Source organism: Centrocercus urophasianus, unplaced genomic scaffold, assembly GCF_019232065.1.
Source record: "Centrocercus urophasianus isolate 14NV4802_14NV808 unplaced genomic scaffold, USGS_Curo_1.0 seq_9, whole genome shotgun sequence".
In the NCBI taxonomy this organism is placed as follows: Eukaryota; Metazoa; Chordata; class Aves; order Galliformes; family Phasianidae; genus Centrocercus; species Centrocercus urophasianus.
The window spans coordinates 21,552,492-21,570,658 of NW_024885532.1; the positions used below are offsets into that span (position 1 = coordinate 21,552,492).

General features: G+C 39.9%; 1 protein-coding gene across 1 annotated transcript in view; it reads right to left on the reverse strand.

The window, feature by feature from the left end:
* Positions 1 to 18,167, reverse strand: part of ENOX1 (ecto-NOX disulfide-thiol exchanger 1) — a 366,915-nt gene that overhangs the window by 290,068 nt on the left and 58,680 nt on the right. The window contains exon 2 of the mRNA XM_042838792.1: positions 6,174 to 6,247. The gene's annotated coding sequence lies outside the window, so the exon portion shown is untranslated. The remainder of the gene's footprint in view (positions 1 to 6,173; positions 6,248 to 18,167) is intronic.

Genomic DNA, 18,167 nt, shown 5'->3' on the forward strand with positions numbered 1-18,167 from the left:
ACAATGTGATTCTAACTTTAGAAATAATAACAAAACCTATTTATCATATGTGATTGTCTTAAAGCTTTATAATTTTGTCACATTTTGTATGACAAATAACTTTATTTCTTAAATAATAGAACTGATGCTGATTTAGGAGCAGCCACTTTCATCACCATCATACACAAAACCTCTGGGGGATTAAACTTGAGGAGACACTCTCACAAAAATTAAGCACCTCTTTTATAGCTTTACTAATTAAATGTAATTAATTTGCCAGTGCTCTGGAATGGCAGGTATTAAAAAAAAATAATAAAATCCTCGAGCATTTTTGCTTTACATGTGATAAATGCTACAGTCACTCTTTCCCTTTTAGAGAAAACATGGAGGAAACACTATTAAGTGATAGTGGAGTTCTTCACAGCAGGTCGATTGAGATTGTCAAAGTTCATTAGCATGTATGTGACTGGTAAATAATTGAGTTAATTTTAGGTTGAGTGACATATTTAGAAAACTACAAATCACCTTATTTTGTGAATTTAATCAACCTTTGCTCTTCCCCAGAACATCCAGCATACATCTGCAATATTAAGTGGGAACCTACTCTTCACCATACTGCCCTGATAAATACGAATGGTTTGCAAACTTTCAAAATCTTCACCTGTTTTAAATGCCAGCCTCGAGCAAGCAGATAAATATAGTAAAAGAAAATAACAGAGAACATAAATAATGAAAAAAACAAGAAACCCAAGAAGGAATTTTTCTTTAACTGAAATATCAGCTGGGTTTATTCTGATATCGCCATTTGCTTTGTCTCTAAGAATTAAAATGCTTAAGTCCTCAAAATACCAGTGTAGAAAAATATTTCTCTGGAAACGTTAAAGAAAAAGAACCACCTAATGTTCAAAAAATTCAGTCAACTGCAAAATTCTTGCTTGCATTGGCACTTTCTTAGCACAATCAAATCACACTACAAAAGTAAAAATTGCATTGCATATGGATCTTCCAGGTTTGGCTTCTGAAAAAGACTATTTTCAGAGGCAAGAAACACTTTCTTCAAAGTTTAGCTTTATTTGGAAACAAGTCGCAAATCCTAACTGATATGAGCGAGCTATTCATTTTTCATCAGAAATCTCCCAAGCTTTTTAGCACAAAGTTTCTCCTCATTTCTGAAACACTTTCTATTGGCACCAGATTTGATACTGAAAATGACAGTATTGAGGTAGAACAGTGAGCTTTCCTATGTAAAATTTATGTAATTACCTTCAGTTTTACATTTTGAGTACGAAAACAAATTGTTGGTGGATTACTGGCAGCCACAGCTTGGATGCTGACACTTAACTGTTTGTTATTAATACGCAAAGCAGTTAATGTAATTATAAATATGGAAAAGAAGAATATCAGCACTATTTACATTAGTTAGTTACTAGGAGGTAAAATACTTTGTCAGCTGTAATACAATACAAATTGCTGCAAAGTGTTTAATACAGTAATAACATGTAGATATTCAAAGCACTACAGTTTATATTCTAGGTCTGTCCTCCTGGGATCAATTTATGATACACTGTGCTGGATATTTTGTCTTTACAAAATCACATTACTTAGTTCCTATGTTGCTACATCAGGCTACCACACAGTTTACCTACATGTGAGATTTCAGACCCAAACCCTGCATTCTAAAGAGCAGTGCATATTGCTGGGATACACAGAGACAGGAAGCATATGTGTGATGAGTATAGCCAGAATCATAGAATCATTTGAGTTGGAAGGGACCTTTAAAGGTCAGGTAGTCCAACCCCCCTGCAATGAACAGGGTCATCTACAGCTAGAATCCACAGCTAGAATCTACAGCTAATACCCATTCAGAAAGCACAACACATGAATTTGCACCTCTTTCCAATTCTGCAACATCCTCCTCAAGCAAGCACTGTTAAAAAAAGCACAGCAGAATCAACAGCAGATCATATACCTTCATTGCATTAGTTTCTTGAGTGTCCATATAAAACAAACATCTTTCACTTAGACATTTACCACCTCCACCCCATGCCTGCATAGCACATCCTGACAGCAGCACTGTAAGGAAGGTTCAGGAGGTCTAAGGAAGAGTCTCTTGTAGGTGACAGCCTGTTAGGTGAAAGGTTAGGTGAAAGGTGAACACTCCCATCCTATATAGCCTGTCCCTTTGTTAAGTACTCAGAGTCACTAAGCCATTTATGTAGAAAGGCTTGCCTTCATTTTCCTTCCTTTACCTTCATTTTCTTGCATTGGGAATTAAATTTGCGTGCAGAAGTACTAATATAAATGGAGGCCAAACCTAAACAAGTCTATTTCAACGCTCTGTATTAATGCTTTAATTTTTAAGTCTGACAGTGGTGTAACACATTACTGACATCCTCACTTAATAACATTGCACGTTACTTGGTAACATATGGCATGTTTAACAATGTGACTCAGCTCCAATTGTTCTAGGGAATCTGAAGACAACTTTGTCTCCAGATTTCCTTGTACCAAAGAGTCGTGCTTGTAATCACCTATTGTAAACACATGTTTTCTAGCACTGCAAAGGGAGACAAGCAGTTGCAAGTGAGAAAAGGTAAATGCTTTAACGTGGAACTTCTTTGCATAAGTTTGATAAATAAAAGGGACAACACAGCAGGGACACATTGTACTAAATACAGGGAACTGCCTACGTGGGGAGGCAGAGGGAAAATAAAAAATGAGCAGGGGAATGCTAAAAGCTGACACCTCTTCTATTCAAACCAAATCGTTGCTGCCCAGGGGTACTGCCTGATGCACAGCCTTGCTTGGCTTCCCAGTTGTGCCACCAGGCTGATTCAAAGCCCACTGAAAGCAGCAGAGCCCCAAGTAAGAGCCAGAACACAAGCCTCTCAGCCATCATTCATTCCACTGCATTGCAACATCACAGGATGGATGCCCCACGCGAGGATCAGGCACCTGCAGGGGGCAGCCTGGGAGCCAGGGAGCATGGGTGCAGCCAGGGAAAGTGGGACATAGGGGAGCCAGTGGACTGCCTGTGACAGTGGGTGGCCACTGCCCCTTCCAATGGACAACAGGGCCTGGGCAGCAGTGCCCAAGGGTCAAAAGCCACACACCCCATAGCCTTCTTCCTGCAGGATGGTGCTCAGGCCTGTGGCTGAACCTCCCTGCTTCTGCCTGCTTGTCACAATTCAACGTTAACTTTCTGTGTTTAATGTTTCAGATCTGCGTGCAATTAAAAAATAAGTCAGAGCCTGCCAGTTATTTCTCCAAGGTTTCCGAACACAAACTTTGCAGCTCTTCTGCTGTTTTGCACAGGCTGCCACAGATGGAAGACAGATATCTGTCCGCCAACGTTTGAAGAGGACCAGATTTTTTTGTTTAGAGGTTTTTGCTGTTTAGCGCTCCCAATAGTACAATCAGCCAGACCAATCCTTCTCTCCATAACAAGTGCACACACGAATGGGCATGAGATACCATTGTCTGTGCAGGATTCAGATGTACAGAGACATCTGTGGAGTATTGGGACTGCCTTGACAGTTAGTTTTGGAAAGAGAGGGGCCAACTTCTAACCTGGTTTGGGAAGCTCTAAAACTGATGTAACGTCCTGCCAAAAGGCAGTTCAATTACTGAAAGGGAAGGAAAGCAATGCTGCCCAGTAGCCATTCCAGCTACCATCAAAAGGGAAGTTTTGCTATTTCCAAGTAACTGAAATATCTGAGGGAAGTTGTGGCACTGGTGCAGCCTACTGCTAAGTCAGCCATGCTCCCTTCTCAGCTGATGGCTGCCAATTCAGACTGACCTCACATCCCCCTGCCAGAGTCACAGCCGTTCTCTGCCATCACACCCAATCCTCCTCAAAAGTTTCCACACCTTCTAGGCTCATCACAACAGCAAGAATAAACTGAAGCCAACCTGACACAACAGATTTCTCTCTGCGGCGCACATATGTCACAAAGATTGCAGTTCATCACCTACACTTCTCAAATGTTGCTGAGCACGCTCAAGTGGGATGGCGCTTGTGCAAACAGGGCAGCACTGATGCTTCTTTTTCCTTTCTTTAAATGAGGGTGGAAAAAGAAAATTTAGTTAACATAAATCTGTTTGAAGTTAGGTTCACAATTCGTGCTCGGTGAGCTGTCTCTTGCAGTGTCCAACAGCTGCTCATAAAACTGCCATCTTTTCCTGGAAGCTTGTGCACAGCCCTGGGAATAGGGCTGAGACTGAACACTTCAGGACTTGAAGATTTCTTCCCCATGCAGAACGGTGGTGTCACTGGGTGGTGCCTGAATGACTGCATGCACGAAGGCACAAGTTTCCAGGAGCAACGGAAAGTAAACTATGCCATAAAAGTCATACAGCGCTTGCTGCTTTCTTTCTTGTGCATGACGTGTTGGGAAAATTTCAGGGAGAAAATGAATGCTGACAGCTGACAGGCAAGGGGCAGTGCTTCGAGGGAAGCAGGGAAATGCACTTCCCCATGGACAAAGACACCAGAAGAGGGAGGGGAGAGGACAGACGGCTGCTTCGCTCCCAGAGAGGGAATAGAAGTCGCAGGTGAACCGAGGCCACCTGCCCTACTAATAGCAGCAGCTTCCTGCTCAAAACAAGAAGCAGGTTCACATATTTGTTCTGCAGTTGGGTTCAGACGTAAGCTGCAACACAGATGTTCACAGGGCACAAAGGGGACGCCCAGCAGAGCTGGCTGCGAAAGAAAATTTACGGGAATGACAGCAAGTTTCCTTTTACAGCAGGCTCTCTAGAGAGGCAATAAAAGGGAAGCTCATTCTGCTATGAATTTTTTTTTCTGAAGCTCCTCCTTGTGAAAGATCCCACCACTGCCAATCTCCAGAGACTGAAAATGAATTAGAACGAGTGGCAAAAAGCAAAAGCCATGGGAAAGAAAAATAAAGAAGCAAAAGACAAAACAAAACAGAACAAATGAGAAGAAATGTATCACAAAGAGGGAGGGCATAGAGGAAAAGGGGGGAAGTAAAAGCACGTCACAAGATTGGAGAAATATTAAGGAAACAATAAGAAATAGGGTTCAGGTCTTTTGTACACACTCTGAAAACATCATAAAACAGGGCATCCTCAAACAGACCTGGACACAGCCCTGAACATCCAGTAGATCCAGAAATAGGACAATCACACATTAAGTAAACCAAGCAAGTATCTGAACCCATACACAAAACAGAGACAGTGGTTCTCCAGTTTCTGTCAAGCATCTCGGGACTTACAGAGAAAATACAGCATGAAAATACTTTGCATTCTAATTCTTATACAAGAAGCAACTTCTTTCAAAATCCATCTCTTGAATCTCCTACGTCAAAACCTACTCCTGAATTTTATTCCATAAGAACAATTCAGCCTCTATGCCAATACAAATTTCTTCAAAGTTTCTCATACAGATCAAAATAAGTTCAATTGTTACATCCACACATTTGAGAAGCCTTTTCCTCTTTAGAGCTGAGATGCAAAAACTGTCCGATTCTGTAAATTCTTTAGAAAGAATAAAACCTTCCTCATCTTGTTTTCCCTTCTCTGCTGCTAGGAGCTCAGCAGCATTTCAAGCATCATAAAGTGTGACCCAAGTTTTAAAAAAGAAATCACCTAAAAAATTTCTTCATTATATGCAAGAATGTACTTCTCAAATTGCCTGAATATTTTCTGTAAATGTTCCAAGTAAATTACCAGCTTCACTGAAATACTTGAGAAAATTTCCAGGAACTTCAGCATGCCCAAAATTTCAACCTTTATGGCCCTTTTCTTCAAGCATTTAGTCACATTCATATCTTTACTGCCATCAGCACTTGCAAAGAAAACCAAATGAAACGCAGACAAAAGCTAGTTAAAGCACAGCCTTAAGTACAGGAGGACTGAGTAGAGTCACTTTTTTCAAGTCACTTTATTTCCAGAGCTTCTCACTTGCTCACAGAGACCCTTCATTTTGAAGATAAATTTGTACATTTGGCTACACACTTCTCTCTGAGTAGCTGTGAGCATCATGTACTTCCCAATTTCTGCCATAAAAATATCATGTGTTATTGAAAATTCAGCCTGCAAAGATCCATCATACTGGCCCATTCATGGTAAATTAGATTTATTAAGAGCTTTACAAAGTTCAGCACTAAACAAAACTCATATATATTCCGAAATCATCCAGCACAAAATACGAATGTGTCTATTGCACTTACCTATTTATTGCAGGTATTCTCCAAGTTTCAAGAAGCATATAACCCCAAACTGTTCCAAATTCAGAGTCCAAAATCTGGAAAGGAGATAATATGTACAAGTCATTAAAAGAATAAAGCTGAAGACTACAAGTGAAAAGAAAAAACATCATCATATTTGGAAATGAGGTCATGAGCTGATTCCGCTACAGTTGTACATCACATGGGTACCCACATGCTGTGGGTGATAAAACTGATGGTACGATAACTTAAATTTTACACATATAATAACAGACAGGTCCTTAGGTGACTTCTACATATGAATTCAAAATCAGTAAAAAGCTCTGAAAACACATCAAATTTCCAAACAGCTGTTTTGCTACAACTATCCATAATGCAAGAACAAAAGCAACATTGTCAATATGCAAAACCAATGATGGCATAGAAGAAAATAAGAACGTATGAGTAAACTACAAACAGCCCTATGTACATTTAAGCAATTTTCTGCTTTACTTTGCAGCAGGACAGCAGTGGGAACAGGGAAACCACATGAAAAAAAATCAAGGACATCATCGTGTGCTTTCGTTCTGTGTCCAAAAAATGCTGAATGGGGCAGTTCTGCTACAGATGCAAAATTCTAAACGCTTACACTTTCGTAAGCATATGTAACACTTAATTACAATTAGTCCTAGAGTATCTGTAAGTTTTCCTGGTCATTCCTGCACAGTGATACAGAGAGTAAGGTGTTTCATAAGTCCAACATGTTTGCAAAAAAAGAGAAAGAAGATATACTAGGAGAAAGAAACAGGCTCAGCAAACCAGGACAAGATATAGGGAAAGAAAAAAAAAAAAAAGAAGAAGAAAACTAGCTAACATGTCCAAATGCTCTTGGTCTGATCTTTGCTCTGGACAGTGATTTCTGAGATGACCTCATCAGCTTCACCAACATGAACAGATGCTGTACTGAGTACTTCTATTGCACCAACAGCATCTTTGAATTCTGAAGCAGAAAACAGTCTTCCACACAGTGCTGCAAAACAGCCACAACTCTAAAGAAACCTCAAGTACACATTATAAAAAGCCTTGCCTCTTTCCTTTCTCCAAAATTTTGTTTGAGTTTTTGCCTGCAGCTGCACCACTGGTACCCACCACATGATTCCCAGCATCAGCAAAGTGAATCACCTCAGCAGTTAGATGAGTCAGTCACAGAGCAGCTCATACCCACTACGTATCAGTGGTCACCTGGCTGGGAGCACCTGGGTGCTGCAGCTGAATAGCAGGCAATTTCTTCTCCAAGGGCTCTACCCACCAAAAGAGTCCTAGGTTCCCTCTGTTCCCTTCTGTGAGCTGGTAATTTTCAAGCAGGGAGACAAAATGTAAATATCAGCATGGATAATTATTTCACAGCTCATTTTTTTTTGCAAGATAATCAGACGTAAAGATAAGGCTGTCTCTGTGAGGCAGAAGCAATAGAAATTTTTATCCAGCAACTGCATGAAAGATTCTGCCAATTCTTCTTACAAAAGCAACAGTTCACTGATTTGTAGCTGCTGCCTACTTTCATGTGTAAGAACAACAACTACAGAAATCCCTCACAGGTCTTCTCTACATATTTTCAGGCAATCTCTATAAATATGACAATAGCTGGGATTATTTATTCTATACACTATCTTGCCATTCCTGTTGCTGATGTCAATCGCAGAGAAACCAGACTTAGCAGCTCATACTGCATCACAGGGAGGCACGAGTAAAGTCGCATCTCTGCCCTTCACATCTCCTATTCAATTCCCCAGAAGAGATTTCCACAATAGGGAGCCGAGGAATCACAAAGAGAATTCCATTAATGTTAATGTATAAATCAGTGAATACCACCTCCAAAAGCAGTGGAGGCTGTTTACAAGATCAAAGTGTGGCCAAAGTTTTCTCTTTAATTTTTGAAATAATGTCTTCCGCTTTTCTGCAATTACTTCTCCAGCAATCAGCTTTCTAACACTTTTCTCACAGAAATATATTTCCTATGCTATGCTTTGGGTTGGAACTAGATGATCTAGTTTTAAGTTGATGCCACATCTCTGGGGATTTCCAAGGTGAGGCTGGATCAGGCCCTGGACAACATAGTGTAGCTGTGGTGTCCCTGTTCATTGCAGGGAAGTTGGACTAGATGGTCCTCAGAAATCCCATCCAACTTTGAGGGTTCTAGCATTCTATGGTCTTCATGTCCCTTCCAACTTAAGCCATTCTATGGTTCTCTTTTTCCCCTCATCTTTTACCCACATTAATGATTCCATGTCTCATCCTCTGCAGTGGACTACAAGCCCTCATACTGCCACATATGAATAGGAGTTATTATTCACCATTAAGCACTGAAATGCAAGCTGATGCAAGTACGCAAGTGTCTTAAGCTGAGTGGTCTTTATGATGGGCAGTAGGACCTAGGTTTGGTCAAGTACCCAAGTTGAACCCAAGAGCAGTCGAGAACAACAAAACTTCTGTTATAAAGGTAACCTTGAAAACATGAACCAGGTGTAAAATTCTCCTGATGTGATAATGCATGAAACAACATCACTCAAAGACACGTTTCAAGGGATTGCTGACCTGGGAACTCCTTATCACATATTTATAAAGAAACATCGTGAATTACTGCATGGTTGAGGCAGCTCTGTGGCAGCCAAAATTGCAACCAAAGTTAAGAAAAATTACATTCAGATACATACACACAATTTGCTGTGCATAACATTTTCAGCTTTTATTTTAGAAGTGACCACCCATCTATCTGTTCCAAAAGATCTCATAGGATTATTAAAAGATGCCAAGGAAACTTCGTACTTGCAGTACACTTTCTATCTTTAATAACACCAGCTGTCACTTCTGCAAATGCACCATGCCCTCCACAGTTATCCCATATTCTGCAAGCACCAAAAAAGCCCCCAGACCCTCCCATGGTTGCTAACATCTGCTTCATTTACTGATACTGACAAACTGAAGGACAAAGGCATGATTTAACAGATTGTTCTGTGCAAAGAAACAATGCAGTTCACAAAAGGATTCATCAAATGCCCCTGTCAGAAAGCCTTACAGAGCACAGCTTAATGAACGTATGCAAATTGCTGTAATATATAAAATGTCTGCTACCACTTCAACAAGTAATGTGCTTATGAAATCTATAGAGAATGGTAAGATAGATCAATCCAATTTGTCTTTGAAATAAAGCGATTTGGTTCCCTCAAGATAATTTCAATCTCTTTTTTTTGAATGCCTTGTGGCATGACAGCGATACATTACATACAACGAACTACCACTTTAGACCCTAGAAGATGTGATTATTCAATAGAAAAAGCACCAGACAAACTGGAAGCCCACTGGTACACTTCAATATTTTCCTTCAATGTTTTGACATGCTGGCAGTTCTAAAAAATTGTTATTTGCAAGCCTTGCTGCATTTAAACAACCTCAATATTTTCTGAGTTACTTGATGCGGGGCTGAAGCCTGAGTGTAAGTTGGGATAATATTTACCCCATGAAGAACTGTTCTGATCTGACAGCACATCAAAAAACAATGTCCAGCCAGGACATTAAATGCAATTAAATACATCCTTCATAATTGTAATGAAAAAAGAATAGAACGGCGCAGTCTCATCAGAAACTATGCGGAATTGCTGGATCTTGACTTTCCTATTTAAGCCTAGAAAGGTGTGGAAGAGATGGTGTGCCAGGTGGCACTGTGATGTACCATGGTTATATCCTTTAAAGACCTTTCTTTTTTTTTCTCTCAACACATCTGTCAGAAGGAGTCGAGGTACAAGCACTGATACACTGGGGCTCCAATAGTCTACACCATTGTTTCTGCACTTCTTTTTTTTTTTTTTAAGGGCACTACACTTCACCCTTTGCAAAAAGCATTCTGAGCATCATTTGTACCAACATAAAACTGATTCCACTTCAGAGCCAACTGAAAACTTAAGAAAAACTATGAGTGTTTATTGTTTTATCCCAGTTGGTCTGTCTACATACTTGCGTGTGAATGAGTGTATATAAGTGAGGTGGGAGGAAAAGAGGAAAAGGGAATTTTTTGAGGTTTTGCTTTATAAATTTTTAACTTTGACCACTTTTGTATGCTTTCAGAAGCCCCAGTCACCCAAAAGCTGCGAATACAGAGCACAAATTATCTGGCCTCTTCATGTTCCTTTCAGTCACATTTCTCCAGAGTCTGGGATGGAAAAAGTCCAAGTAATGGTCTGCCGGCTCTTTTACATGCTATTTATTACATCTAAAATTTTCCAGCTGGAAGGTGTCCACTGCATTCTACAGAATGCAAGTTTTCATAGGAAATGAAAGAAACTCTAGGGCTGGGAATGCAAAAGGAAAACAAACATGCACTCTCTAAGTAACACTTAACTGGGTGATTCTTTGCTCATTTATGCTCACAGCGCGAGTATGGTGAGAATGTTTGCTGATAGTCTTACAAGAAAAGAATTCCCCAGCTCATAACAATTGTCTAATAAATAAACAGCTTCAACTCTTACATCATCCATTATGTATTTCACATTACTGTATAAGTAATTACTATCAAAGATAGACTCAAGTTTTGCTCACTGCCTTAGGCAAAATGACTAAATTGGACAGTACTGAGCATAGGATTTTCAAATCACAGGAGAGCAGATTCTACACCAAGAATTATCTAAACTGTATCACAGAGCCCAGGCTGAAGCACGATGCCAGAAATCTGTTGTGATCTCCTTATTTCACAGGCATTAATTTGTAAATACCCTTCCATTTTGCTACACTGAATATGCAGTGTATATCAGACACTATGGATAAGGTCTTTATTGCTCTGCAAAAAGTAGACACTGAAATAACTGCAAGTTTTTCAAGAATTGGGTTTGTATCCAGCAATTAAGAAGTGAGACCCTTAATAATTGATATCAGTTTCAGATGCCAGCCAGTAACATTTAACAAAGCAGGCTGTTCTCATTTTTACATCTTTTTTTGTATTAAAATTTACAAGATGGTGGGTTTCCTGGCTTCCCTTTACATTCAGTTGAAGAGTGAAACCTGGGAATAAATGGACATGCCAAGCCTTTCTTTATTATACCTCATTTTTCAGAATTACCCTTTCAGGTTCCATGATTACCATCCCTATTTTAAATTTGTTCTTTTTAACATAAATGTACAAGTACAGAAAAATGTCTCCCCTTTTGACAGTACAGTGAGGCCAGCAGGTTCACAGTTCGTATAGTTAATAAAGGCAAATTAAAGAAGCTCTATCTCATACCTTCTCTCTTATCTCCTGAACCCATGTGAAATTATACTAATTATCCTAACTAAAATTAAACATTCTAACTTTTCTCTGGAAGAGAAGGAACAGATTATTCTTGTGAGCCAATCTTCTTACAGCTCCCCTAAGATACAACACCTAACAGACTTCAGAGAGCAAAAAAACAGAGCCTCCTGTACAGATTTCAGTTTCAGTCTAATGAAACTGCCTCAATAAAGTGTATTAACCTGTACACCACCGTTGACAAAATTACAGTCACGCTGTGTGCAATGGAGTGTGCTACACGATAATGCAATAAAACATTTTTTTAACCTATTACTTTGTGGGGTGTTTTTTTTTCCCTCTTCAGCAACATTAGTATTTAAAGTCTGGGTTCTCTGCTTCAATCAAATAGGCAGGAAGTGGAGTCAATCAGTGTCAACCCAGTCCCACATCTCAGATTCCTGCCACTCATCACAATGAGAATATTCACCCATTGCTGTTACAGACAGAGTAACCACACTGGGCATCAGCTTAATCAATACAGCAAATGGTTTCTGGGACTATCCTGAACTGACAGTGAAGTAGATTAGAAAGCAAAATCCTTTCTTTGATTGTCTTCTTGGCAAGCTAGTACAAACCAATGTTCCCTAAAATGAGAAGATATATAAGAATGCAGGCCCTTCTGGACTCAAAGAGCTAATTTTGAATGGCTGACAACATCCAGTTTCCATGACTGGATTCTCCAGGTGATCTGTGGGAAAAAGTGAAGAAGGACTCCCTGCACTGCCTCAGAAACATCATCTACATTGCAAAGATTCCAAACCCAAAACACTTCTGGGAAAGAACAAAGAGGTGAGCAACTTTACTGTGGCAGGAACTTCTGAAGGGAAGCAGTCCTCACATCCCCTGACACAGGCAGAAAACACAACCGCTGCCTTGGGGTAGACAGTGCAGAACCTATGCTACCCTGATGCATCCCTGCAGATGGTCTGAGATCTGCAGGTGTGCTTTCATCACTGAGGTCTACACATTGGAATAGAAATCCAGTATGGAAATACACACTTTCGTTTTTTTCTATTTTAAAAGAAAGGCAGAAAAACCGGGCTGCCCCTCTTCATTCTGAAAGACTTGGTAAGCAATTCAGTGCTTTAGATGGAATACATTTCAAACCCTGCCCTTCTTCAACTACAGTGACAACTACTGAGAAAATCCTGTTCAAATAATTACAAAGAGGAGTTCTAATAAATTAAGCATAGATCACATTTTTCAGGATTAAGTCTTATGTGGACAACATAGGTAAACTTGCCACGACCGTGGCATTCAGTTGTCTGGGAAGGTCCTTAAATAAAATCCAGCACTGTAATATCTGAAGATTAGGTTACCACATAGCTGCATAAAAGGACAAACCATTCAGAACCAGCCATCAGTAAAGGTCAGCCTCAGGAATCACAAGTGGGTCAAGAAATCCATAGAAGAAAAATCATATGCCCTTTCAAAGGAGGATCACCCTGTCCTCATTAGACAGACAGCCACTGTAATGGAAGCCAGCAACAACTCGCAGGTGTTTGGTCACAGTTATTTTTAGCTTTAAAGAATGGCCTACTTCTTGTCTCATAAGTAAGCTGTGAAGAGAAGCAGGATCAAGAACTTAGAAAGGAGCCTAGGAAGCCCTTCTCAGCAGTTATTTGTGTCTTCTGCTTGAAGTGGAGGACAGGCACCAAAACGTTACGCTCTGAAAAAATACAAATGATGAGGAGTAGCACACAGAGGTTGTTAGCAGACAGACTAGTGGTAGAATGAGTTCACATCATGACGATACAATAGTTTAAGGACAGAGGAGCAGTTTTAAGCAAAGGTAGCTAAAAAAGCTACCCCTGCCCGACAGACACTCCTCCAAGCCCTTCTCATCTCCAGGACAGTGATGCTTCAGAGTTAAATATCCCAAAACAATCCTGTACTATGTCTGTTAGCATTAGGATGAAGCTGTGGTAGCCTGTTGCCTGTGAGGATTGCATGTCTGATGATGAGGATAGCTGCATTTTGCTCCTGCTACTGTGTGTTAAGAGCAGAACCCTGTTGTCTGCCAAGTTTTCAGCAGGTTTTGGCTGAGAAAAGTTTGAGTACAGTGTTTGGGCAGCAGTACTTGAAGGAGTATAATTCCCAGGGGGGCAAACTGGGTTCTTGTCTAGTTCCTGATCTTGCTTTGTTCAGGAGGGTCACACAGTAATTTCTTATGCTGACCTCTCAGATTGAGTCTTCCTGGCATCTGCTAGCAAACAGCAGACTCCATGAAACACAGCATTCAACACACAGCAGATTATGGTGTCAACATATGAACAGTTGTCAGCCTCCTTTCCTGTTCCCCTTTGGTACCACTATGACTGGATATTCATATTGTACTCTCAATTTTATTTTTCGGTAACCGCTGCAAATGTTTATATGCATGATAATGCATAATGGGGAAAACCTTGTACAGATTTACCAAATTCTGTCTTCAATCTACTTTAATAATGTGTTAGGAGTTTATTCTAGAACTTCAGAACTTCACCTCTTGGGATGTCTGAAAAATTTATTTTAATTTTCAGCATAAATTCTTTCAGGATTAATTAATGAACATGTTAACTTGCAGTGATATTATCCCTCAATTTCAACCTCTCTTCTCCCTCTCTGGTATTTACTCTCAAAATCTATTTAGAACGAAGTTTCTGCCGAGATACTATATACCAATTACAGGGAATAGAGACTTAGCATATTTTGCCATCAAGCCTGCCGGAAGGGAACCTGCTACTGGGAAACCATAACTTTTTTATTATTATTATTTCCTAATGAACAAAACACAGATGCTGGTTTCTTTTCTGAGTTATTCCATTTCAAGTTAGGAATGATTCCAGCTGCATGGAGGGCAAGCTGTAACCTAAGGCTAGCCAAAAGGCAAGAATTGCACCTGAACGGTCATCTGCCTGGGGCTACATATTAAATGCAGTTTGGATTCTGAGCACTAAGCTTTCAGCAAAGGAAAACAAGTAGTGGAGAAGGGGAGAACAGTAAGTACCTGCCACACAGCAGCCATCTTACTAGAGAATCTGGAAAGTCGAAGACACTGGCTATAGCCAGCCTCCAACCCAGAGTGACTTGAAAATCTGAGCAGCTGACACCTAGATCCCCTGCTCTCTACAAGTAAGAGCTGTACCTGTTCCATGTCTACTCAAAAGGCAGTTTTATCCACTCCCCAGTTATTCAGTATAACCATCTTACTTCATTGAATTCAGTGCCACTCAGATGTGTTAGAAAGATCTCAGCACACCCAATACATTAAGCTTCACTGAACTAAGCTCCCCAGTGCTGTCTCCAGTATGTGGCATTGCCATGGAGAGCATCAAGACTTCTCTCTTCTCGAATCACGATATATCAACGTGCACAAAATTTGCCTTTGAATACCAAAGTCTTTGGTCCAGGACAGAAGGACTGATGAGTGCGATTCAGGTGTCCCTCTGGCACAGTCGCTCTGTATTGATCTCCATAACTTCAGCTCCAGGGTGAAGAATTTGTCTCACCAACTGCAGATGTCAATATTGGAACACATCACCTTGGGCTACCCTTAAGTGAGAGAGAAAAATAGCGACCTTGAAGGCTCAATTCTTCTCATCATAACATGCATATATAAAATGACTTAGATGAATTGCACCCAACTATAGGGTCCAATGATCCCAAAAGGAACCTAGGGAGAATAGCTTTGATGTAGGCACTTATGCTAGATAACTCAAGGTAGTTTAGACAAGTCTTACTGCTGAAGTTTGCCTCAGGAGAGCTGCCATTCAGACAAATTACAGATCTGAAGTCAAAAACAGGAGTTCAAAAGATGGGTTTTCAATGACACCAGGATCTAATCTGTAAGTCTTTATTCAGTCCAGCCTTTTCTTGTTGAATTTTAAATGTAAGAATTTAAGATTTGGCTTAATGATAGCTGCAATAAATGTCATCATTAATCTAGGAAGATTGATTTATTAGAAAATATTAAAATAACTAAATATGTATAGCTTGACTAAAGCCACAGTTGAAAGAGAAGCATGATAATTATCTATAAGCTCTGGAAGGATGCGCACACTAAGGACTTTCTTTTTAATAGGGATTTTTAGGAAACTGTAGTAAAGAGTAATGTGATTATACCGAGCAAAGTAAAATTTAGGCTGACAGGAAAAAAAAAAATAATCCTAATAACAAAATGTATTCTATTGTAGAATAATCTTCTAAAGGAAATTGGCTGAAGTCCAATCACATCTAAAGCCAAGTGGACAGAGATCCGCAGAGAACAATCCTGTATTAGCTGCAAGATGGGCCAGATGACTCAACAGCATTTTTTAATTTTTAAATTCCTATCATTCCACTGTACAAAATAATCCAATAAGTCAAAGTGAGAGGAAAGTAGGCTTAGTAACAGCTACACGGCTGTCTCTTCTCTGAGGTCTGCATAGGGCAATCAGTGTGTCACACTGAGGGAAGGAACATCTGTATGCGGCCAGAATACCTTGCTAATTTGGTGCTACAAAGTTTTATGCTTTCTGTCCCCTTCTCCTCCTTGTTCCACTCACTAATAAAATGGCATTACTACAAAAATCGACCCTGCATTGTAAATGTATCAATCATGATTTTTGCTGCACCAGCTCTCATAATTGGTTTAAGCCTTCTTGATCTCAGATGTCAATTGCTGTTAAACAAAACACAAAAAATAAATAGCTTGCAGGCACATATTTCCAACAAAATAATCTTGCCACATGTTGATCTGCAAGGATTACAGTAACAGTGTTTCATAAAGTTACAACACTCATTTTTAAAGCTGTCCAATAGTTTACTCTAATTTTGAAGTGGCTTTGACAGTTATAGCTAAAAAATCTTGCCAAGCATCTGTGTTAATATACCCTCTGTTCTCTGCTGCACTACAGCAGCAAAAATAACAGGAGTCTTCTTAAAGAATGACTTGTCAATTCAATTGTGGATTTGGTTTCCCTCACCAGGGACTTTTAGATAGTCTTAACAATCTATATAAATAGAATATTTTCTGAATAAAGTGTTTTCAACTGTAACTCTGGCTTTCTCCAATCCACTGCAATTCCACTTTTCCCACAGCAGTCTCACTCTGTAATGCAGACCAAATCTCTTCTACCCACTTCACAAGTGGCCTGAGATTCAGAGAAAGTATTTACACTGTAGGGAATGTATGTTCCAAAAGGGATCTTAAAAGAACGTCATCACCTGAGCATCATGGAATCTTGGAACAGGTTGCCCAAGCAGGTTGTGGATACCCCATCCCTGGAGGCATTCAAGGCCAAGTTAGATGTGGCACTGGGCAGCCTGGTCTGGTAGCAGCAGGGGGTTGAAACCAGATGATCACCGTGCTCCTTTTCAACCCAGGCCATTCTATGATTCTATGGTAATTCTATGAATCTGCATGTTGTACCTTTTTTTTCCCCTTGACTTTTTTTTTTTTTTCCTAAAGTGGTCAACAGCAGCACAAACAGCATTGCTGTTTTCCTAAAGATGGAACATTAGTGGAAATAACAGAAAACAGTGATCAACAGCTCATAGTTTGTATCCCTAAATCTAAATTATTCTCATAATTTTTCCCTGGTTTCTCCAGCTTGTCCAACAAAATTTGCAAATCGGAACTAAAATGACTATTATTTTACCTTCTCTCCTTTTTCAAAGAAAAGAAATGCAATGCCAAAATTTTACTACACATAATACTTTAACATGCTTGTCAATTCGAGATTTTTCCTTCTTCCTTTGTCTTGAGATAATAAGAGACATAAAACATGAATTACCCTTAACCGATACAGACGCTAATTCCCACTTCTGGCTGCAGAGGAGAGGCCATAAAATGGCAGCTGTGTCCCTGCAGTCTACCTGTGCATGAAACTGATCTTGGCTTAGTAAAAGTGACTGGCTGCTTTTAAATGATCTGAAAGTGTGTCAGGAAAAAAATTGAGAGCCACATTGGGGTGAGGTATAGACTGCTGTGGGATGATGTTTACAGAGCAGTCAGAGACATTCAAGGTTAGATTGGGCCCGGCTCTGAGCACCCAGATCTAGATGTAGACATCTGTGTTCATTTCAGAGGAGTTGAACCAGATGGCCTTTAAAGGTCCCTTCCAACTCCAATGGTTCTATGGTTTTATGATTTCATGGCTCTATGCTATTAGAGACAGAGCTGTGGATGCCAGGGTGAGAGCATTGGGCAGTGACAGGAAGAGGAAGAAGAGTCTGGCTCAAAGGATGGGGGAAGAGTCCAGATGAAGTAGCATCCTAGCATCTCCAAAATGACTCTGAGATAGAAAGCACTGCGTACAAGGAAGTCATAAAGACCCTAGAAACTTTTTTATCCTGTAGTTTTCTGGGTGACATGGGCAGAACATCACATGTAAACCCAGCACCACAGTCTCTGCTGCTACTCTTGGACTTTATTCTGCCTGAAATCCTAGGCAAGGGAAAGAAAAAAAAAAAAAAAAAAGAAAAAAAAGTGTCAAATCCCCAGACCAAGGAATATTGAGCCAACAGAATGGAAATGCTGACTAAAGTGCTGTCCACGTCCCACACAGAAGGGCAGGGCAGATCAAGGGAGAAGTGGAAATAATCTTTTGTAAATCATTTTTAATTGAATTACCACTGTCTCAACTCATACAGCTATTTCTAGTGATGGCATTTTAACCAGAAGTTAATCTTGCTGTATTTTTCTATTCTCGTTTACAGTGTTTAAGTAATTACAC